Source organism: Balaenoptera borealis, assembly GCF_965194805.1.
Source record: "Balaenoptera borealis genome assembly, chromosome: 2".
NCBI lineage: Eukaryota > Metazoa > Chordata > Mammalia > Artiodactyla > Balaenopteridae > Balaenoptera > Balaenoptera borealis.
The window spans coordinates 76,910,926-76,937,481 of NC_138867.1; positions in this window are offsets into that span (position 1 = coordinate 76,910,926).

A 26,556-nucleotide genomic window follows, 5' to 3' on the forward strand; every position below is an offset into this window, starting at 1 on the left:
TTCCACTAGATTATAAGCAAGTATAATATATCCTCAGCATCTAGCATAGTGTCTGACTTAGAGTAAATCATAAATAAATATGTGTTAATCAGTGGGTGATATTAACAACAAAATATTGTTTCTTTCACTTTTAGAAAATCTCTCCATCGGCTGTACATAAAATGGACCTCAATAAATAGGTGACTGAATGGAGATAATGCCAGAAGACCTCCCTTGAAGTGCAGCTATGTATCCAAGAAATATACCATTTTTATCTCTTTTGCATACCAATTTTGTCTCTTTATATTTAAATTTAAGGTAATAAACTAAAAACAGAATGCACCCTTATTAATATCTACATCCAGTGATTTCTAGGATCTGTTGAAAAGGCACATAGTATGAAATCAATAATCATGCCATTAACAAATTGATGAACAAGTTTTCATAATAAATGTCAAATATTAGAGCCCGGGCAATTAACTTGTACCTGACACAAACAGTGCAAAAAAGAATGAAAAAATGAATAAAGTTTTCTCCTCAAAAGGAACTATCTCTTAGTATGCCTACTGCAGTATTTTGGTACACACAGACACAATGTATATACACATTACAGGTAAATATATTGCCACCACAAACAATAATATAAAGTTAGAGACACTTGAAATGCAAGGCAGCAATACTAAGTATTAAACTAGCAGGATACCTCTGTGAAGTTAAGAAACTAGTACAGAATAACCTGAGTCCTTCACATTGTCAAAAAAGAGATATCACTATTTTATTTAGAATTATTACATTTCTTTCCCTATACAATGCACTAGTTAATAAAAGATTCACTAGAACAGCACATATCTACCAAACTACAAAAAGAAACCTGGTAGCAGATTTACTCAATTACACAGTTAATATAAACCATCATGTACTTAGTTTATAAAATACAATGGGAATATTTTCCTAAATCTCTCAATGATAGAATACAATATTTTCAATTAATTCACATTATTATTTGATATATACTTTTCATGAAGTATATTTACTCTTATTTTTCTCCTCCCTAAAACTCCAAGAAGTTTTCTGAAAACTTCTAAAAGTTCTAAAACACAGTAAGCAACTGCTTGATACCTTCTTTCTAACTCCTTATTTTAAAGTGTTGTACAGCTGCTAATGTATGTTTGTGCTGGCATTGCAGAGTGGAGCCTTGGGAATACAAAATCTGATTTCAGAGAAACCAGAGCAAGCTTAAAAGAAAAGAGCAACTCTCTCCAGCTGATAAGATTTTTCCTAAAAGAAAACAACTACCAAGTAAGAAACACACTGATGATATCTCCTGTTAGTCCTCTACAATCCTTCTCAAAACTTTTTTTTCATTTATTTGATTACATATTTCCGTTTCACGTTTTCTGCTGTGATGGTTTAATATTTTTTAATTAAGAGCCTTTTTATTTTCTTGTTTTATTTTTCTGGCCACGCCATGTGGTTTGAGGGATCTCAGTTCCCGGACCAGGGATTAAACCCAGGCCACCAGACCACCAGGGAACTCCCTGAGAGTTTAATTTTTGTTAGCTTATTTACTTATTGTAGGTTTCAGAGTACAATCCCATTGTTTCAAAGTACAATAAACTGGATATTTAAGGCAAAAAAAATCAGCTATGTAATTGCGGAATATCCTCAAAAAATCTCATGATAAAGCAAAACAAACAAGAAATATGAGGTATTTCCTTATAGATTTAGAATGTTACTGGGCAATAATAGGTAACATTTTCATACACTCAAACCATAAAACTTAAATGTCAAAACTGATTAGTTATGATTAAGTTTACATTATTTTCAGAAGAGATGAATGAAATAAACAAATTGGTCACCAAGACTTTTACCCCCTAGTCTGGGAAAGAATGGGTTAAAGCAGGAAGAATGAAACTGTGTGGGTAACCTATTACATAACTCTTCGTAGTTTACAAATCTAAGTATGTTTGAACTAGGGTTGGGGGGGAAGAAAAGAAACATTCATTCAATGGACTTCTATAATATATTATAGACATAAAATGACCTTTGAAGTTTGAACAGGAGTTCTGCAAAACTGAATTTATGATAAATATTAGTAATGTGAAACAGACCTAGTAGTAAGTAGGGCTAGTGTCTCTAGACCTGAAGCTGTGTGGAAGAGTAAAAAGAGCACTGAACTGTTCTTTTCCAACACGTAATTAAACTGATGGATTTACAATTAGCAGTGTAGTAGAATATTGTAATCCTGGCTTCATATTTGCATGGAAACTTACAGTTTAAAACATTTTCACATAGGTGATTTCATTCAATCCTCCCAATAACCCTCAAAACCCCATTTTACAGGTGAAAAAACAGAGACTCAAAAGACAGGTTTTTTCTAAATCCAAATCCACATAATTTCAGAAATGGAATATGAACCCAGATCTTATCATTCCAAGATAATACATTTGTCTTCATCTGTACTTGTTTCTTTATTTTTAAAATGGGAACCATTATTCCATGCAACAGTTTTCATTTACTCCTCAAAAATTTAGTGAGTAACAATTACATGACAGGCAAAATTAAGTGACATGCATGTTGAAAGTACTTTGGACACTGTATAAAAATTGAAACTAAACATCCATACGCAAAATAAAAACTAAACATCCATACACAAATGTACGGTGGTGTCAGTAAAGAAACTGGTCTGGGCTTCAAGGGGATCAGTGTGAGAACTGATCATTTAACCCACAGTATTATGCTTCTTTGGGCTCCCTACAGTATGCATATGAGAAATCACCATGGCAGAGGCTGGCGCAGAAGTCTATTAAAGTAGATTAAAATAGTCTAGTAGACTATTAACAGTTTAAATTAAACCAAAAAATCACTAGTTAAGTGACTCTCTCTCAGGGATTAGGATCTAAAGTCAGCATATAAGGAAAATTTGCATATGGTCAAAATCCTTTAGGGCAATGGCAAACTGAAGATGGACATACTTTCTCTCACAGCCAGTTATCTTTTTTCTTTGATTCGTACCAGAAGAATTAGTTAGCTTGCATTTCATTTTATATTAAAAATATATACATATCTTTAAACCCTAGAACCACACTCAGCCCAGCACACATAAAAGAAATGAGACTGACAGGAAAAGATTTACATCTCACATTCACTCCTAACTCACATTCATTGGGTGGAATATTTTAATTTCTCTTTTTGGCCAAATCTCCATATACGTATTTAAGTAAGGTAAATGTATAATATAACTCCACTGTAGAAGTCATTAAAATAGAAAACATAAAGGTATACATCCACACTAATATTCACATATGTGTGGAAATAATGAGATACTCAAAAAACTGCCCACACTTTATGAGGCTGAGAGGCCCCTTAATTTCTATTTCTACACTGTATATTTTGGTAACAACTTACTTGTTAGTCTATGTGTCATCCCCATTAAAGAATATGGAAGTATTCATAAGTGTATATTAAATTTTCCAAAGGAAGACCCTCAAAACAATGCTTTCTGTTTAGACATGCATGTTACAGCCCCATGTCTGTTGCTACTGCCCAATAATTCTTAATGTTTGACATAAAGGAAAATATCCACCTTGATTACAAGAAATGTGTGATCTTTTACAAGAAAGGATTCTACAATAACTTCTACTACATGTTTTGCTCAACACAGCACTTAAATACAATGTGTTTGAAAAACTAGACTAAAATAACATATAAGAAGTCTAAACTAAGCAAAAAAATTTCTAGAATATTACTTATCAGTGATGACTAAGTACAAATTGACATTTCTCCTATCTGAGGTTTTTAAAAATCCTATTTATAGAAAGACAAATATTGAGCATTACTGTATCTAAAGTCTCAATATTAAGACTCACAGGGTTTTTAAGAGACAAATTCACATTCACCATTATTTATAGTAATATATAGATCCTGTTAAACTCCATGTAAATCACATACTTCAAGAAGAAAAATGTGGTCTACCTATTTAAAAACTGAACTACATATATACATATTATTATATTATTTTCCACATGCTCAAAACTAAAATTGTTTAAAATTTTAGATTTTACAGACTCATAGAGAACAAACTAGTGGTTCCAGTGGGGAGGGGGGAGGGGCAATATAGGTGTGGGGGAGTGGGAGGTGCAAACTACTGAGTGTAAGACAGACTACAAGGATGTATTGTACAACATGGGGAATATAGTCAATATTTTGTAATAACTGTAAATGGAGTAACCTTTAAAAATTGTATAAAAATATATATATAAGGAGGAAAAAAATTAAAATTTTTAGTTTTAGTTGTTTACTTTTGCATCTTTTCAGTTGGAAATAATTTGTTTTGGTTAGTCTCCACTCTTTATGACACTTCCATATTCTTTTTCTGAAGAAAGAATGCCAAATCTACCCTAAAAAGCTGTCAAATCCACAGTATCATTTTCACATATTTACCACTCAATTATCCAAAGGGAAATTCCTAGACAAGTAGCCTAACCACTGAAGTTTTAATAAGATCAAGCAAAAAATAATTTTATTGTATTAATATTCTCCTTTTTCATTCAACAGGAAGAAATATTCAGGTACTACTGAGTGAAGAATACCTTGATCTAAATTACAAAATATTTAATCTAGGTCCAGATTCTCAATCTATTAACTTCAAGAACATTTTCAAGAGTAACACAGCCCATTCTTAAGTGGATTTGCACCAGATGTGATGCAGACTCCAATGAACCCAAATAAGTTCTCATCTTCCATCAAAAACAAAGGAAATTGTTTACATGAGCAAAATTAGATGATGATCAAGGCTGAAACATCCAAATAATATTCCCCTTACATGGTAAAATAAAGCTTCCACATATTCCTACTCCAAAAAAAGAAAAAAGTTACGGCTTTTATATTTCTTTGACCAAAATAAAAATTTAAATTGCAAAATCAAGCATTTGGAAATGTCACAATACTTCATCAGTAAACACATGAGATGATAATACTTATAAAAATGTTACACATTTTGTATCTTCTAAATACCTGAGAGGAACAATTCAATTATATGAATTTGCAATATTATATAATTTGCTTATTTATGAATTTAAAGAGTGAAGATATAACTAATTCCATCTCCTAAAATATAGCCATTAATAAAAAATGAACAGCATGAAAGGCAACTCTTACTTTTGGCTTAGTAGAATTCAAAACAGAATATGAGTTAAGAAGAAGAAAATTACATGTATGAATGTATGTAGTAATGTATGTGTTGGCATGTGTGTGTGTGTATAATATGTATAGTCTTCTTCAACATATGCTCCCTAGCCTGAATTAGTGATGCTAAAGATTATTTATTTCTCACATAATGCCAATAACAGTTGGGAAAGTTGCTGTTACTAGCGCTAGAGAAATAAGGAAATAAAATTTCCTGAAGCAGTCCCATGTTGAAGGTATAGGGCTCACCAAAGTTACCAGTAACTATACTGATGCTGAAAGGGGACAAATGCCAACACATATATGCTTGAAGAAAGATAAAGGCATCAAAAAGCTTAAAACTGATTAGGACCTACCACTGACTCAGTAACACTTAGATTATGGAAATAGTGAAAAATTTGGCAGTTATCATAATTGACACAGAATTGTACGAAAAAAATTTTAATCCTCATTTTTTCCTTAATAGTTTATTTATTTCAAAGTAGCTACAATTCTCTAGTTCTCTTTTCTGGTGTAGTCAAAGTCGAAGTGATCATAGGTGAATTCTTTAATCACATGATGCCTCATTTTCAATAATAGAAATTAATTTATATTATGGAGATGTTGAGGATCCAGGAATCCAAGCTCTGAATTTAGAAATAATATTATACTAAAACTCTAACCTCACTTTTATTCTTGTAGATCTGTTAACATAAAATACAAGCAATAAATTGCTATGTTGCAGAAAAAGGGGTAAAGTTATTTTGTACAAATATTCACAACTTTCACACTTAGCAAAAAGCAGTAGGTAACTTTGTAATAAGTTTATAGTTTACAAAGTTCTTAAAAAAAAAAAAATGACTCACTGTATCCTTACATTAGCCCCATATCCATTTTACAAATTAAAAACTGTGACTCAAACATGTTAAATGATTTGCCCAAAAGTAAAGCACAGAGTCATAATTGACAGTCTGAAATTCAGATTCCAATATCTATAATAGATGTACATTTTTTTAACAGTGTTATCAACTATAGTCACCATGTTTTACATTAGATCTTAAGCACTACACATCTTACAGCTGAAAGCTTGTGCCCTTTTACCAACCTCTCCCTATTTCCCTCACCTCCCAGCCCCTGGTAACCACTTTTCTACTCTCCATTTCTATAAGTTTGAAGTTTGTTTGTTTGTTTTATTCCACCTGTGACACTATGCAGTATTTGTCTTTGTCTGGCTTATTTCATTTAGCAGAATACCCTCAAGGTCCATGTTGTCACAAATGGCAGGATTTCCTTCTTTTTCATGGCTAAATAATATTCCATTGTAGATGTGTCTCACTAATGGACACTGAAAAACAAAAAAAGCTGACACATTGAGCTGTGCTACAGAGGAACTGACCTGGCTGGAGCTGGAAACAGGATGGAATACCAGTTATGTATCATGCAGATGATGTCTAGAACCCTTACTTTAAAATTTCTATCAAAACTTGCTTCTGAGTTCCAGTCCAAATGACAACATAGGAGGCTCCTGAACTCACCTTCTCCCATGAGCACACTGAGCCCAGTTATACCCAGAGCAATTCCCTCAGAAAGAAATCCAGAAATATATATCAGGCAAACTGATATATCAGGCAAACAAGAAAATATCCACATCAAAACAGGCCCCGGTACATCCTCAAATATTGGGAAGCACTAAGAACAAATAAGGCAGGTTGGACAATCACAAAGGTTTGAGCAACAACCAAGAACTTGCGCCAAGCTGAACAATAAGGTTTATCTTCCTATACAAGACCACTCTGTCACTGGGAGGAGATGTCTGTTTCATCTAATGCCAGAACCAACACAGAGTCAAAAAATTTGAAGAAACAGGAATATGTTCCAAACAAAATAAGAAAATAAAACTCCAGACAGATGTTAATGAAACAGAGATAAGTGATTTACCTAATAGAGTTCAAAATAATGGTCATAAAGATGCTCACCAAGGTCAGAACAATGCATGAACTAAGTGAGAATTTCAACAAAGAGATAGAAGACATAAGAAAGTACCAAACAGAAATCACAGAGCTGAAAAATATAATAGCTGAACTGAAAAATTCAGTAGAGGGGTATAACAGTAGACTAGATGAAATGGAAGAAAGGATCAGAGAACTTGAAAATAGGGCAGTCGGATTCATCCAATCAGAGGAGCAAAAGAAAAAAGAATGAAAAAGAGTGATGATAGCTTAAGGGACATATAGGACACCATAAAGCAGACCAAATAAACAACCTAACTTCATACTTCAAGGAACTAGAAAAAGAAGAACAAACTAAGTCCAAAGTTAGTAGAAGGAAGGAAATAACAAAGATCAGAGCAGGATGAATGAAATAGAGACTAAAAAGGCAACAGAAAAGATCAGAGAACATTTCTCCAAAGATGACATACAGATGGCCAATAGGCACATGAAAAGATGCTCAACATCACTATCAGAGAAATACAAGTCAAAACCACAATAAGGTGTCACCTCACACCAGTCAGAATGGCTATCATTAAAAAGTCCCCATATAATAAATGCTGGAGAGGGTGTGGAGAAAAGGGAACCCTCTTACACTGTTGGTGGGAATGTAAATTGGCGCAGCCACTATGGAGAACACTATGGAGGTTCCTTAAGAAAACAAAAATAGAACTATCATATGACCCAGCAATCCCACTCCTGGGTATATAACTGGAAAAGATGAAAACTCTAATTCAAAAAGATACATGCACCCCCAATGTTCATAACAGCACTATTTACAATAGCCAAGACATGGAAATGACCCAAGTGCCCATCAACAGATGACTGGCTTAATAAGATGTGCTATATGTGTGCAATGGAATATTAGCCACAAAAAAAGAATGAAATATTGCCATTTGCAGCAACCTGGGTAGACCAAGAGAATATTATACTTAGTGAAGTAAGTCATACAGAGAAAGACAAATATTATATGATATCACTTATATGTAGAACATAAAAAATAATACAAATAAATCTATATACAAAATAGAAACAGATTCCCAGCCATAGAAAACAAACTTATGGCTGTCAATGGGGAAAGGGAGGGGGAGGAGGGATAAATTAGGTGTATGGGATTAACAGATACAAACTACTATACATAAAATAGATAAGCAAAAAGGATTTACTGTATAGAACAGGGAACTATATTCAATATCTGGTAATAACCTATAATGGAAAATAATGTGAAAATACATAAATATATAAATAACTGAATCACTTTCTGTACATCTGAAGCTAACACAACACTGTAAATCAACTATACTTAAATTAAAAAAGGGAAAGATCAGCGGAACTAAGAGCTGGTTTTTTGAAAAGGTAAATAAAATAAACAAACCTTTAGCTAGAATTACCGAGAAAAAAGAAAGAGGACTCAAACAAATAAAATTATAAATGAAAGAGGAAGCATTACAACTGACACCAAATACAAAGGATCATAAGAGACTTCTATAGAGGATTATCTGGCAAAAAATTAGACAACCTAGAAGAAATGTATAAATTCCTAGAAACATACAACCTACTGAATCACAAAGAAAGAGAAAATTTGAACAGACCAGAAGACTAAACTAGTAATCAAAACCGCCCCCAAAACAGTATAGGACTGAACAGCTTCACTGGTGAATTCTACCAAACATTTAAAGAATTAATACCAACCCTTCTCAAACTCTTCCAAAAAATAGAAGAGGAAAGAACACTTCCAAACTCATTTTATGAAGCCATCATTACCATGAAACCAAAACCAGACAAGAACACTACAAAAAAAAAAAAAAATTACAGGCCAATATCCCTGATGAAAATCCTCAACAAACTACTAGCAAACCAAATACAACAACACATTAAAAGGATCATATACCATGATTAAGTGGGATTTATTCTGGATACAAGAATGGCTCAATGTCGGCAAATCAATCAATGTGATACACAGCATTAACAAGATGAAGGATAAAAATCATATTATCAAATCAATAGATACAGATAAAGCATCTGAAAAATTTAACATCAATTCATGATAAAAATCCTCACAAACTAGGTATAAAGGGTACATACCTCAAGATAACAAAGGCCATACATGATAAGCCAAAGCTAACATCATACTCAGTGATGAAAAACTGATAGTCTTCCTCTAAGATCAGTAACAAGACAGGGATGCCCACTCTCACCACTTTAATTCAATATAGTACTGTAAGTCCTAGTCGAGCTATTAGGCAAGAATGAGAACAAAAAAGGCATTCAAGTTGGAAGGGAAGTAGTAAAACTCTCTGTTTGCAGATAACATGATATTACATATAGAAAACCTCAAGACTCCTCCAAAAAACCTGTTAGGACTAATCAACAAATTTAGTAATGCTGCAGGATAGAAAATCAATATAAAAATAAGTTGCATTTCCATACACTAACTTTTTATATCAGAAAGATAAATTAAGAAAAGAATCCCAATTATAATTGCATCAAAAGACTAAAATACCTAAGAATAAATTGAACTGAGGAGGTGAAAGATTTACACACTGAAAACTATGAGACATTGATGAAATAAACTGAAGAAGACACAAAAATGTAAAGAAATTCTGTGTTCATGGTTTGGAAAAATTAATATTATTAAAATGTCACACTGCTCAAAGCAATCTATAGATTCAGTGCAATCACTATCAAAATACCAATGGCATTTTTCATAGAAATAGAAAAAAAAAATCCTAAAATTCGTATGGAACCACAAAAGACTCTGAATAGCCAAATCTTGAGAAAAAAGAACAAAGCTGGAAGAATCACACTTCCTGATTTCAAACTATACAATAAAGCTATAGTAATCAAAACAGTATGCTACTGCCATTAAGAACATGCAAAGAATGAAACTGGACCCCTATCTTCTACCATACACAAAATCAACTCATAATGGATTAAAGACTTGAACAAAGACCTGAAACCACAAAAGTCCTAGAAGAAAACATAGAAGGTAAACTCACTGACATAAGTCTTGGTAATGATTTTTTGGATTGGACACTAACACCAAAGGCAAGAAAAGCAACAATAAACAATTGGGGGTACTTCCCTAGTGGGCCAGCGGTTAAGATATCATGCTTCCATTACAGGGGGCATGGGTTTGATCCTTGGTCAGGGAACTAAGATCCCACATGCCACATGGCACAGCCAAAAAAAAAAAAAAAAAAAAAAAACAATTAGGACTGCATCAAACTAAAAAGCTTCTGCTTAGCAAACTATGAACAAAATGAAGAGGAAATCAATCCAAAGGGAAAAAATAGTTTCAAATTACACATGTCATAAGGGATTAATATCCAAAATATACAAAGAATTCATATAACTCAATAGCCAAAAAATCTGATTTATAAGTGGGCAGGGGAACTGAAGAGACATTTTTACAAAAACATACAAATAGCCAAAAGGTACATGAAAAGGTGCTCAACATTCTAATCACCAGGGAAATGCAAATCAAAACCACAAGATATCACCTCATACCTGTTAAAATAGCTATCATCAAAAACACAGAAAATAAGTGTTGGTGAGGATGTAGGAAAAGGGAACCCTTGTACACTGTTGGTGGGAATGTAAATTGACAGAGCCACTACGGAAAACAGTATGAAGGTTCCTCAAAAAAATTTAAAGTAGAACTACTGTATGATCCAGTAATCCCACTTCTGGGAATATATCCAAAGGAAATGAAAACAAGGATATCGAAGAAATACTGGCACTCCTGTGTTCTTTGCCGCATTATTCATAATAACCAAGATATGGAAACAACCTAATAGCTGTATTTTTAATTTAGATCAGAGGTCCTACTTGATTTGGAGGTTTTCAAATGGTCATTTCATTCATGACTCTTACAGAGATTTCTGCACCAGAGATCACCTAGCCCTCCCATTTAGGCCCTAGAGAAGTAAATCCACTTGCTGGCCTCATCAGCTGTCTTTGCCTCTCATCTGAGGCAGCAGCAGCAGGACCAATGGTATTAGCTCCAATAGTAGTAAGAGTGTCAAAGGGAAGCAGGCAAACAAGGGGATACAATGGTAACTGCCTTTTTAAAATGGATTCATAGGGACGTCCCTGGTGGTGCAGTGGTTAAGAATGTGCCTGCCAATACAGGGGAAATGGGTTTGAGCCCTGGTCCGGGAAGATCCCACATGCCGCGGAGCAACTAAACCCGTGTGCCACAACTACTGAGCCTGTGCCCTAGAGCCCGTGAGCCACAACTACTGAAGCCCGTGCTCCTAGAGCCCATGCTCTGGAACAAGAGAAGCCACCGCAATGATAAGTCCGCGCACCACAACAAAGAGTAGCCCCCGCCTGCCGCAACTAGAGAAAGCCCACGCAGCATGAAGACCCAAAGCCAAAAATAAATAAATAAATTTATTTAAAAATTTAAAAAATAAAATGGATTCATAGCATCTTTCATACTTCAAGGTCCTGATTCACTTTCTCCTTAACATTTTATTCACTGAGAAAAAATGACATAAATACCAAATTTAGCAAGTCAGTTCTTCAGTCCTACAGACATTTGATGAGATGAAACTTAGAGTTGGGAAAAACCTTAAAGATCAAGTTCTAGCCTCCATAACAAAATAGATTCAGAGAGGCTCAGTGACCTGTCCAAGATTACTTTTCTGAAGTTAATTTTTTTAAAAAGAGTAAACATTTTTCAGGTTTTTCTTTGACAACCTTTACATGGGAAAAAGAAGTAAAGATCTGTCCAAACTTTTAAAATACATTCTTTTAAAAGTTGTCATTTTCTAATTTCTCCAACACAGTCTAGTTGGAAGTCATCTGTCGTTCTGTTTAATAAAAAAACAGAGAAGAGAAAGCTGTTTATCAACATATGTAATACCTCATACTGCAGCATGTTCCTGATATCAAGAAATTCAAGGAAAAGAAAATAATGGCAAATGACTTCCCAAACTTCAGGAAAATATTTTTCTTTTAGAATTTTCTGAAGGGAGTAAAAACAAGACCACCTGTGAGTTAAGATATTTTCAGAAAAATTCTGTTTGAGACATAAATGGGTTTGTTTCACTGTTACACAAAGAAGAAAAGAAATTGGACTTTATGAAACACACTGGAAAGTCCCATCCTTTCCATGCCTAGCCTCATCAGTACAATAAAATAATGAAAGCCAAGGTATCACTGGTTATGATCCAAGCTGTATGCTTTGGTTTCTAGTAGGAGTTACACTAAGTTTCCTAATTAAGTGTTTTTATTTTTCCCTTTATCTGGGTGATTTCTTTGTAACTGCTACCATCCCACAGAAGTTTGTTTACAGTTAAAATGACATATGGCTCATACTTTGTGTTTGGGAATAGTTCTTTTGCCATCTTTTCACTGTCCCTTGACCTACCTTTTTCTACCTTAATATCTAGTGCCCACATCTTTATTAACAAAGTATTTCAAATCCAAGGATGAAAATAAACCAAAATTGACCAATATAGAAGTTGTAACTCTATAGTATTGCACAAGCAGAAGAAAACAAATAATGCAGACAAATATTATAGCCAAGGAACTGAAAAAAAGCTCTTTAAGCCAAGTTTTAATGACAGAGAAGGTAAATCTAATGATCACTTTGTTTTTTCTATTCCTGGAATGAATTCCTACCCTGAGCAAGAATAACAACAGCAATAAATCTAAAGGGAAGCAAATTTTGAGGAAGCCTAATTATACCTTTTCTTCATAATACACAGCAAATCTTAACATTCAATAGCATAACATATACTAGTAGAAGAGCTTATTAGTTAAAATATCTCACTAGACTGTTTAAAGACTGCCTCTGGTGGCTTAGGTGGAACAGGTATTTACTGCTTCTTTAAAAAAGCCTACAACTGCCCCAAGTTTTTCTGTCAATATTTTAATCTTATCTGTTATTTTGATATACTTACTCTTTTTCTAAAACGTACTTGCAATCCATTTTGCAAGTATTTATCACAATAAATTCAGTTTGTGGACTTCCCTGGTGATCCAGTGGGTAAGATGCCACGCTCCCAATGCAGGGGGTCCGGGTTCGATCCCTGGTTGGGGAACTAGATCCCACATGCACTCCACAGCTAAGAGTTCGCATGCCGACACTAAGAGTCTGCATGCCGTAACTATGAAGTCCGCATGCCACAACTAAGAAGCCCGCATGCTGCAACTAAAAAAAAAAAAAAGATCCCACATGCTGCAACGAAAATCTCACGTGCCACAACTAAGACCCCATGCAGCCTAAATAAATAAATATTAAATAAATAAATAAATTCAGTTTGTGGACCTCTGTCCCTAAGAAATAAAGTCATTCTAGATTTATTTTATGTAAAACATGAATTTATTTAGTTGCCTCATTTATATGCTTACTTTTTAAAAATTCCTTGCATTTTTATAAATTTCAGATGGCAGGATTCAGACAGAAAGAGAGAGTGAGAGAAAGAATTTTGTAATAGAATCCTGCCTGAGCCAACTCTCAGTAGTTTTTTGGCAAAAGGCCTGTGTGTGAACTATTTCCAAGACCTCAGTCTGAAAGGCAGCAAGATTCCACAAAAGAACAGGCCCAAAATGACTTATTACCTTTAACCTTTGACCTTTTACCCAGTTGCCTCATACTCTGTGAACTTGAAATCTTGTGAGAGAATGCTTAGCCATCCTGTTTACAAACAGCCTATTTATTCCACAGGAACAGCTTGGCAGGACATATCCAGGTCACCTGACCTTAGGTTGTCACAGAAACCATGAGACTCAGGCTCTTCTTGTAATTAAGCCAAAACTGCAACATTCTGACTGGCTGAAATCAGTCTTGGACTGTGCCACCATCATCAAACATTTAATTCACTTGTATATTGTACACTTCACCAAAGTATTAACACACAAAATGTGAAAGCAATCACAAATGAACTACAAGTAGTATAAGCCATGCCTTCTATGAAGAACAGAAAAAACATACATTTTTAACCTGAATATTACAAGTTAATCTCAACTATTACACTGCCCTAGATCTAGTGCCCTACACTAGATCTTGCTAAACTGATCAGCACACAACAAAAATCACACGGTCTTTCAGTTATTCATTTATTTTCAAAACTCTAGTCTCTGTTTTAGTCAGACTTTATATTAGGCATTCACCTGAAGAAATTACTTCATTATATTCATTATTTCCAGCATGTTTTAACTAATCCTTCAAGGCTGCTGCTTCGATCATTTTGGTGATCACTTTAAAACAGATTCCATAATTAATTAATTAATTCTCACAAATTATTAGTGCATATAAATGTAGCCAGATTTCCTTTTTTAAGTGAAAATTGGTTTCAAGAATGAATAAACTAGTGAATACTTACATTTCAAAGGGTCCTTTATTATTCAATGGATTTATTTTCAGGAGTTATTTTCTGAATTTCCTTACCATACCCAAAATATAACTAAATTTGCCAAAATACTATATGCACACAACTTACCAGGGATACTACCATTTAAAATAATGTTAATGAGTTTTCTTAACTGAAGAAAACTGTAACATTGTATTTACATATGTATTTACCACTAAGGAAAAATTGAATTAATTGCTTGGATGCGTCACAACAGAGTGGCCACTTGATAAATGGTAATATAGTCTTTAATTTAGGAAAAGAGCTTCTTTTTATAAAATCTAAGAATGATAATGACAATAGGTAACATGTATTGAATGTGCTGAACACTGGTGGAAGTATTTGACATGGATTAGATAATTTAATCTTCACAACAACCCTATGAGATAGACACTATTATCACTCTCATTTTATAGAACAGGAAAGTGAGACTAAGAGAGGTTAGGCCATACCTCTAGTAAGAGGAAGACTGGGAATTTGAACTTAAGCAATGTGGCTTAACTTTACTGCCTCTCAAACCACGGCCTTTAGAAAGTAACTTACCAAGTATACAAGTAAAATAACATGTTATTACTTGGAATATAAAACTTAAATATCACTTTATAAAGTACCTTCACAAATATTTCATTTGAGTCTCATAATAATCCTGTGAGGTAATATCATTCCTATTTTGCAAATGAAGAAACTAAAGGTAAGAAAGGTAAACTGATTTTTCCAAAGTCACTTGGCTAATAAATAATAGAGTGAGGATGACAATCCAGGTCTTTTAATATTACACCTTATGTTTTTCCAACTATAATGACTCTCCTTATTCCATACTAAGATCTTTTCTAAGGTCTTATTCACTCAATGACAAGTAGAATGAAGAATTTCCAGTAAGAATGATATTAAAAACGAAAGAAAGTAAAGGCTTTCTCAATTTAACATTAAAAGAAAGCAGTATTACAGTAAAACATTTTAGTGAAAATAAATCCCATTTCCATATTTTAAAATCATGTAATTCCTAGTAGCAAGATTTTCATTTTCCTTACTTAGTAGTCATAGATACATTCTTAACCCAAATAATGAGGAAAAAGAGCTAGGAGGGCCTTATACCCAAAGGATACTCCCATGACTCTGCCAAACAAAGAGGATCATCCAGGAAATAACTAAATTAGAGCCAGGCTAGCGTAAAAGCTATACCAAGAGTTTGACCCATGAACATTTTTAAGGGGGTTCACCATCACCTGGATTATCAGCAAGGTTAGGCTAGGCATATTACATGGAAGATCATTTCCCAAGAGGTACTCTCCTAGCTCTTGGTTCTCTATTTGTCTAAAATAGCAATCATAGGTTTTAAAACAGATACCTATACAAGTCAGATAGTATGCAATTTTACAAAGTAATGTCTTTTCCAAAAGACTGAATATGACATCTACAGAGCAGGAAGTACAATAAGGAAAGTTGGCCCACCTGTTACTAGGGTAAGGAGTGTTATGAGGCCATCCTTAGACTAACTGAGAGAACTGTTAGAGAGAAATTGAATGAATAAGTCCTTAACTTTGCTCATCTGTGACAGAGACTCTCTCTTTGGCCATGTCTGTGGCATAGCTGCAGTCATTACAAAAAAAAAAGTAAAGGAAAATATAAGAGGGTAGGGAGAAAAGGAAAAAAATAAAATAATGTGAAAACAAATATACTGGGGAAATTTAAAATTTTTAAAAGAATGATAAGAAATAAAGAATTTTAAAGAAAAATTAAAATAGAAGTCCTTAGAGAGTCCCTCCTATGATAAATTAAGAGGAAAACTTTTAAACAATCAGTATACAACATGACAACTTGAAACTTTAAAGCACTGTTAAGAAGCTGATATATACAACAGAATAAATCTGCAAGAATCAAGGGAAAAAAAGAGACAAAGAAAGAGAAAAAATAAAGCAACTTATTTACAAGCAGGCCAATGTCAAAAGATCTTCAGACCTATATGGATTCGTCTATGATAAGCTCTCTTGGCAATCATGTACAATCAAAAAAGCTTTTAGAATATGCCTCATGACCATGAATGTACTCTGGGCTGCCAATTAACTTCCTAAATTGCTATGTGGTTAGTTTATCTTCAATGTTTTAAAATCATCACTGGAATTATTTCAAAAATATATATTACAGTTGTCATTGATTTTATATACAGGCAAGAATGGTATTTTGGGAACTGGGGGGTAAATGTGTCAAGAAAAAAAAATGGGACGTCATCAGTGTTGAATATCCTCTTCCACCAAGGAAGAATATGCCTGATGAGTGTGTGTCATCTGTTTAAAAAGAAAAAAAAACAGTAAGATCTTTCACAGTACTGCTGAGACCTATTATGCATCAAGATGTTGCTGGATTCCATTTCTTTTTATTTCAAGGGCTGTAGCCCACTCTGCAGATACTGCTTGCAAAGCCCATCATTCTTTGTAGCTCTGATGCTTTACCAGGCTCAAGGGGCTGTCCTTATGGAATCCTATCTGATTGCTAGCATTCCTTTACTTCTCTGACATTCCAGCACTAAAAATTGCTTTGAAGCCCTCAGTGTTTCCTCTGTAATGCAAACAGACAGTAGTTTTAACATGATTTCTGACACTTAACTCAAAGCGACCTTTTACAGTTTTAGTTCTGTTGTGCTAAAATCTAAAACAAGAACATATCTGAGAAATGAGCACTCATAAAGAAGAAGTTTCCTTTCAGAAACATTTAAAATACACACACTCACAAGTGGACACTTTTTGCCCACTGAAAAAACACAATAAAACTGTTGTGATACAATTGGAATTGATAGATTCCAGGGGGAAAAGCATGGGAACACCAATTAAGGAAGATAGTCACTACTCTGCTGTACACGTAGGTACATGAGTGATTTGATGACACACAAATGGCTGGTTTAATAAAACAGTTTAGAAATAAATGCTTCAAAACACTTTCCAACATTAGTTCTCACTTCATTTCTCTTGCTTCAGGCTTCCCTAACTCCTAAAAGCAGTTCAACAAGACCCCTCCTCCACCTGCAGGCTCTGTCTCGCCCTGTACCTGGGTTCATTTTGACTAAGGTAAGAAATTCCTAAACTAAAAATATGCTACTAAACAACCAATGGATCACTGAAGAAATCAAAGAGGAAATCAGAAAATACCTAGAGACAAATGACAACAAAAACACAGTGATCCAAAACCTATGGGATGCAGCAAAAGCAGTCCTAAGAGGGAATTTATAGCAATACAATCCTACCTCAAGAAACAAGAAAAATCTCCAATAAACAACCTAACCTTACATCTAAAGCAACCAGAGAAAGAAGAACAAACAAAATCCAAAGTTAGTAGAAGGAAAGAAATCATAAAGATCAGAGCAGAAATAAATGAAATAGAAACGAAGGAAACAATACCAAAGATCAATGAAACTAAAAGCTGGTTCTTTGAGAAGATAAGCAAAATTGATAAACCTTTAGCCAAACTCATCAAGAAAAAAAAGGGAGAGGACTCAAATCAATAAAATTAGAAATAAAAAGGGAGAAGTTACAACGGACACCACAGAAATACAAAGGATCAAAAGAGACTACTACAAGGAACTATACACCAATAATGGACAACATAAAAGAAATGGACAAATTCTTAGAAAAGTACAACCTTCCAAGACTGAATACAGGAAGAAATAGAAAATATGAACAGATCTATCACAAGTACTGAAATTGAAACTATGATTAAAAATCTTCCAACAAACCAAAGTCCAGGACCAGATGGCTTCACAGGTAAATTCTATGAAACATTTAGAGAAGAGTTAACAACTATCCTTCTGAAAATCTTCCAAAAAATTGCAGAGGAAGGAACACTCCCAAGCTCATTCTACGAGGCCACCATCACACTGATACCAAAACTGGACCAAGATAATCACAAAAAAAGAAAATTACAGGCCAATATCACTGATGAACAAAGACACAAAAATCCTCAACAGGGACTTCCCTGGTGGTGCAGTGGTTAAGAATCTGCCTGCCAATGCAGGGGACATGAGTTCGAGCTCTGATCCAGGAAGATCTCTCATGCTGTAGAGCAACTAAGCCTGTGTGCCACAACAACTGAGCCTGTGCTCTAGAGCCCACAAGCCACAACTACTGAGCCTGCGTGCCACAACTACTAAAGCCCGTGTGCCTAGAGCCCATGCTCTGCAACAAGAGAAGCCACCACAATGAGAAGCCTGTGCACCATAACAAAGAGTAGCCCCGGCTCACCACAATCAGAGAAAGCCACGCACAGCAATGACAACCCAACACAGCCAAAAATAAATAAATTAATTAAATAAATGTTTTAAAAAAGAAAATATAAAAAAATCCTCAACAAAATACTAGCAAACCAAAACCAACAACACATTAAAAGGATCATACACCATGATCAAGTGGGATTTATCCCAGGGATGCAAGGATTCTTCAATACACACAAATCAATGTGATACACCATATTAACAAATTGAAGAATAAAAACCATATGATCATCTCAACAGATGTAGAAAAAGCTTTTGACAAAATTCAACACCCATTTATGATAAAAACTCTCCAGAAAGTGGGCATAGAGGGAACATACCTCAACATAATAAAGGCCATGTATGACAAACCCACAGCAAATATCATTCTCAACAGTGAAAAACTGAAAGCATTTCCTCTAAGATCAGGAACAAGACAAGGATGTCCACTCTCACCACTTTTATTCAACACAGTTTTGGAAGTCCTAACCATGGCCATCAGAGAAGAAAAAGAAATAAAAGGAATACATATTGGAAAAGAAGAAGTAAAACTGTCACTGCTTGCAGATGACATGACACTATACATAGAGAATCCTAAAGATGCCACCAGAAAACTACTAGAGCTAATCAATGAATTTGGTAAAGTTGCAGAATACAAAATTAATACACAGAAATCTCTTGCAACCCTATACATTAACAATGAAAGATCAGAAAGAGAAATTAAGGAAACACTCCCATTTACCATTGCAACAAAAAGAATAAAATACCTAGGAATAAATCTACCTAAGGAGGCAAAAGACCTGTACTCAGAAAACTATAAGACACTAATGAAAGAAATCAAAGACGGTACAAACAGATGGAGAGATATACCATGTTCTTGGATTAGAAGAATCAATATTGTCAAAATTACTATACTAGCCAAAGCAATCTACAGAGTCAATGCAATCTCTATCAAATTACCAATGGCATTTTCACAGAACTAGAATAAAAAATTTTATAATTTGTATGGAAACACAAAAGACGCTAAATAGCCAAAGCAATCTTGAGAAAGAAAAACAGAGCTGAAAGAATCAGGCTCCCTGACCTCAGACTATACTACAAAGCTACAGTCATCAAAACAGCATGGTACTGGCACAAAAACAGAAATATAGATCAATGGAGCAGGAGAGAAAGCCCAAAGATAAACCCACGCAGGTATGGTCAACTAACCTATGACAAAGGAGGCAAGAATATACAATGGGGAAAAGACAGCCTCTTCAATAATTGGCGCTGGCAAAACTGGACAGCTACACATAAAAGAATGAAAGTAGAACACTCCCTAACACCATACACAAAAATAAACTCAAAATGGATTAAAGACCTAAATATAAGGCCGGATACTATAAAACTCTTAGAGGAAAACATAGGCAGAACACTCTCTGACATAAATTGAAGCAAGATCTTTTTTGATCCACCTCCTAGAGTAATGAAAATAAAAACAAAAATAAGCAAATGGGACCTAATTAACTTAAAAGGTTTTGCACAGCAAAGGAAACTATAAACAAAACGAAAAGACAACCCACAGAATGGGAGAAAATATTCGCAAACAAAGCGATGGACAAGGGATTAATCTCCAAAATATACAAACAGCTCATGCAGCTCAATTAAAAAAAAAAAAAAGAAGCCAATCAAAAAATGGGTGGAAGATATAAACAGACATTTCGCCAAAGAAGACATACAGATGGCCAAAAAGCACATGAAAAGATATTCAACATCACTAATTATTAGAGAAATGCAATTCAAAACTACAATGAGGCATCATCTTACACCGGTCAGAATGGCCATCATCCAAAAATCTAGACACAATAAATTCTGGAGAGGGTGTGGAGAAAAGGGAACCCTCCTGCATTGTTGGTGGGAGTGTAAACTGGTACAGCCACTATGGAGAACAGTATGGAGGGTCCTTTAAAAACTAAAAACAGAGCTACCACATGATCCAGCAATCCCACTCCTGGGCATATATTCAGAGAAAACCATAATTTGTAAAGATACATGCACCCAAATGTTCATTGCAGCGCTATTTACAATAGCCAGGACGTGGAACCAACCTAAATGTCCATCAGCAGAGGAATGGATAAAGAAGATGTGGTACATATATACAATGGAATATTATTCAGCCATAAAAAACAAAATAATGTCATTTGCAGTAATATGGATGGTCCTAGAGATTGTTATTCTGAGTGAAGTAAGAGGAAGACAAATATCATATGATATTGCTTATATGTGGAATCTAAAAAAAATGGTACAAATGAACTTATTTACAAAAGAGAAATAGAGTCACAGATGTAGAAAACAAACTTATGGTTACCAGGGGGAAAGGGAGGGAGGGATAAAATGGGAGATTGGGATTGACACATACACACTACTATATATAAAACAGATAACTAATAAGGACCTCCTGTATAGCACAGGGAACTCTACTCAATATTACCTATATGGAAAAGAATCTAAAAATGAGTGGATATATGTATATTTATAGCTGATTCACTTTGCTGTACAGCAGAAACTAATACAACATTGTAAATCAACTATACTCCAATAAAAATTTTTTAATAAATAAATAAAAATAAAATAAAATCCTAAACTGCTTCAGTGCAAACTTAGTACCTCTTATCATTTAGTCATTCACCACATTAAGTAGGGGGAGCACAGGAAGTGAGGAAGGTAAAGGCTGACCAACTGGTTTCCATAAGCTTCACTCCTCCCATGTGATAAACAGGGCTACCAAACCCAAGTTTTTGAGGCTTCCCTTGCCTCTAATGTATCCAGTCAGAAAGAATGACTTCTCATTACCCTTTTTCTATGACTAGCATAGTAAGCCATGAACTTTCAATCTCCCTGAGCAGAAATCACAACCCTAATCGTTACAACTATGGTCTTAAGTCTGGTGGCTATGCCTCCTCTCTTAAAGACACCAATCAACTGCTTCCTATATGTCTGCTCTCTTATAAGGAATTACCAACTCAGTTTCTTACTGATATGCTTGGTATGCCTATGAGGCCCTTGCAACTTTACCTTGAATGCCCTGAACAAGAATCTTTTTATTCAAAGTATAAGTGAATATTTGAGATTACTAGAGATAACTGAATATTTGAACATTATGCCACTGTTCCTCAAACTGTCCCCCACCCTTATATTAGGACAGTCATCCTAGCACCTGTCCTGCCCTAGAAATAAAGTCTATTGTCAGCCCTGGTCCCTCCATCCTATGTTAGCTACCTAGCCAGAATGTCTCACCAACAAGCAGGGTCAGGACTAAGATGAGAGGAGTAAGGTACCTTGGGTGCAAATTTAAGAAGGTGCAAAAAAACTCAGCAATCAAGATAAATAATATTTTAATGTCTTATTTTAAATAATTAAAATTTATGTAAAAAAACTGATGATGAACAAAATATCAAAATTTTAAATTAATACAGTAAATATTACTGATTTTTCTTTTTGCCTCAGGTTCCAGTACAGCACAACATAGTTAATAACTGTCTCTATTTAAAATTTTGATATTTTGTCCACTGTGAATTTTGTGCCTGAAGCAAGTGCATTGCTCACCTCACCCTAGTTTCAACCCTGCCAACAAGTACCAGGATAAAACATATTTTATTTTTAAATGTGATCTTAATGGTAATACTCATGAATAAAAATTGGTTTAGGAAATCTTCTGTAGCTGGAATATAAAACTTGATATACATTAGTATGAAATAAAATTTGTGGAAGTATGACAATTTATTCAAACTCCAAATTTTAAAATTATAAAATATCTTCTTGAACTTTTATTTTCAATAATGGAAGCCTAAATTTTTTAGACGTTGGTATTATTGGCATTTGGGGCCGGACAATTCTTTCTTGCAGGAGTGTATCCTATGTATTGTAGACTGTTTAGAAGCATCACTGGTCTCTACTGACTAGATGTCAGTAGCTCCCCCAACCCCAATTATAAGAGCCAAAAATATCTTCAGATGTTGCCAAATGTCCCTCAAGGGGACAAAATCATCCCCGCTGAGAACTACTAGTTGAGACCATCCCTCCTGCTGAAAATGAAAAATGAAGATTTTTTTTTAAATGCCATCACTTTAAAGCACTGAGCTGACATAATAATGGGGAACTGTCATGCTGAATGCTCAGTGAAATACAAAACCCAATGCTATCTCTCTAATAAGCAGAACATCAAACACCTATGAAGACATCTGCCAATTGGCAAATTTAAGCTTCAATTCTGGAACATCGAAGGCAAAGAGCCCCACCTAAACTGGGGTGGCTAACAGAAAACCCTCGCTTTATTAAGTTGGACCTCAAAGGTAATACCTAGAATGAAACCTGTCTTCCCCATTCCCAACCCCACCCCGACAGTGGGGTGAAGATTGCTTTGGCACTAAGAGGAGCAGGGGAAAAAAGAGAAGGAAAAGAGGGGGGAACCTCTGTTCTCAGATACAAAAGAACATCTATCTCATACCACTCACAAAAATTAACTTGAAATGGGTTAAAACTTAAAATAAGACCTGAAACCATAAACTCTCAGCCTTCCATTACTGAAAATCTTTGGCCATAGGCTGGCCCTTGCGGGGATTAGCTGACCAGGTTCTCATTACCTTGATTGAGTAGGGAACCTCAAACTGTTGGTGAAATGGTCGCAGGTTCTTTAGCAAAAGCAAATGCAAATCTTCCCTATAGGAAAGTAAGTATAGTCTAAGCCTCCAGAACTCTCCAAATAATTTTATGAGGGCAATAAGAAAAATACCCAAGCATACAAGGAAACAAAGCACCATGGTCAAAAGTCTGCATAAATGAAAGACAACTGCAAGAGATCCATTAAGACTCCAAATATTAGAATTATCAGAAACAAATTACAAAACTATGCTTACTACATTAAAAATTAATTAAGAGCATGCTTGAAAATATATGTAGGTACAGGAAATTATAAAAAGTGAAAAAGCAGATTTGAAAAAAAATCAAATAAAATTTCTAGAAATTAAAAATACAATGGCTAAAATTTAAAATCCAATATTTGCAAATCACATATATCTGATAAGAGGTTAATACCCAAAATATATAAATAACTAATAAAAACCAATAGCAAAAATAATAATAATAACCTGATTTAAAAATAGGCAAAAGATCTGAATAGACATTTTTCCAAAGAAGACATACAAATTGCCAACAGGTGTATGAAAAGGTGTTCAACACCACTAACCATCAGGGAAATGCAAATCAAAACTAAAAAGAGCTATCATGTCACACCTATTAGGGTGGCTATTATCAAAAAGGCAAGAAATAACAAGTGTTGGAAAGGGTGTGGAGAAGAGAGAACCCTTGTACAATGTTGGTTGGAATATAAATGATACAGCTATTATGGGAAAAAGCATGGAGGTTCCTCAAGAAATTAAAAAATAGAACTACCATATGATCCAGCAATCCTACTTCTGGGTGCATAACCAAAAGAAATAAAATCGCTGTCTCAAAGAGATATCTGCACTCCTGTGTTCACTGCAGCATTATTCACAACAGCCAAGATATGGAAATAACTTGTGTCCATCAATGGATGAACAGATAAGGAAAATGTGGTACACACACACACACACACACACACACACACAGGAATATTATTCAGGCAATTTCCTTCCAAAAGGAAGGAAATTCTGTCATTTTCAACAATATGGATGAATCTGGAGGACACTATGCTAAGTGAAATAAATCAGACAGAGAAAGACAAACACTGTAGATCTCACTTATTATATTTAGAATCTAAAAAAGTCAAACACACAGAACCAGAGAGTAGAACAGTGGTTGCCAGGAGTGGGGGTGAGGGAAATGGGGATGTGATGTCCATAGTGTACAAACTTTCAGTTATAATATGAATAATGAGGATCTAATGTACAGCATTATAGTTAAAAATACTGTATTACATACTTGAAATTTGCTAAGAAAGTAGATCTTAAGTGTTCACACTACCAAAAAAAAAAAAAAGTGACTGTGAGGTAATGGATGCATTAATTAACTTGATTGTAGTAATCATTTCACAATGTATATGTATATTAAATCATCACGTACACCTTGAAAAAGTAAATTTTTAAAAACTATGATTTGCCATTGAGAAGTTATTGCAATGTAAATTATACTTCAGAAAAGTTTTTAAAAGCTATTGTGTTACAGAAAGGCACACGATCAGACATTAGTGAAGCAAATATTCATAACTAAAATAATGACCACAAATGAGTGGTGATTATATTCTTATACTATGGACTAAATATTTGTGTTCCCCACAAAGTTCATATGTTAAAGTCCTAATCCTAATTTGATGGTATTTAGAGGTAGGACCTTTGGGAGGTAATTAGGTCTTGAGGGTGGAACTTTCATGAATGGAATTAGTGCCCTTGTAAGAAGAAACATGAGAGAGATGATCTCTCTTCCCCACCATGTGGGGAAAATACAGCAAGAAGGCGGCCATCTACAAACCAGGAAGAGGGTCCTCACCAGACACAGAATATGCCAGCACCTTGATCTTGGACTTTCCAACCTTCAGAATTGTGGGAGATAAGTGTTTGTTGTTTAAGCCACCCAGTTTATGGTATTTTGTTATAGCAGTCTGAATCGATTTGGACACCTTGCAAAGCAACAACTAATTACTTAGAGAACCTAAGAAAGAAAGATACAAGTATATGAAATTGTGATATGCTTTCTTACAGAGATACATGTAAAAGACTATACATCAAGCAACGCAATTGTGGAGATGTTTGCCAAATCCTTTGAGAAAATGATAAATTTCTAATGGGTCAATATGACCAATTCATTAATTAAATAATATTATTAAGGTATTAGTAGTAATTTTTTCTCTTTTAGTGGTACCTGAATGGTATATCTTAAAATTGATGGTACTTTAGATTCAATAAAAAAAGATATTTGAATAGATCAACAAAATTTTCCAGAACTAATGAAAGACACCAATTCACATATACAAGAAGCCAAAATTGCCCAAGCAGTATAAATAAAAGGAAATCCACACTTAAACACATCATCATGAAACCATTTAAAACCAAAAGGAAAGAGAAAGACCTTAAAAGCAATCAGGTGCAGCAGAGGGAGGGACAGAGAAAGATTACCTTCAAAAGAAGGTCAAGATACCACGTTTGTGGAGTGGAAAGTTCAAAACTGTTAAGATGGCAATTTCCCCCAGATTGATTCATACATCAATCACTACCAGAATTTCAGCAGCCTTTTGGCAGATATTGGCAAGATGATCCTAAAATGTATTTAGAATTGCAAATTATACAGAATTGCAAAATTTATAGAGAATTTATATAGAATGCCAAAACAATTTTGAAAAAGACAAACAAAGCTGGGTAACATATACTTCCCAATTTCAAAACTTAATATAAAGCTACTTCAGTAGTTATCAACACAATGTAGTACTGGCACAAGGACGGACATGTAGATCACTAGAAAAGGAACTAATTTTCAGCAAAGGTGCAAAGGAAATTCACTGACGGAAAAGACAGCCTTTTTAATTAATGGTACTAGGAAAACTGGATATCCATATGCCAAAAGATAAAGTTATACCTTTATTTCACACTATACATAAAAAATAACACAAAACAGATCACACATTTAAATGTTAGAGTCAAATCAAACTTTCAAAAGAAAACATAGGTGATTATCTTCAAGACCTTAGGTTAGGCAAAAATTTCTTAGATATGACACCAAAAACATGGTTCATTTTTAAAAATCTGATAAATCAGACCTCATCAAAATTCAAATCTTTTATACTTCAAAAGATATTACTATGAAA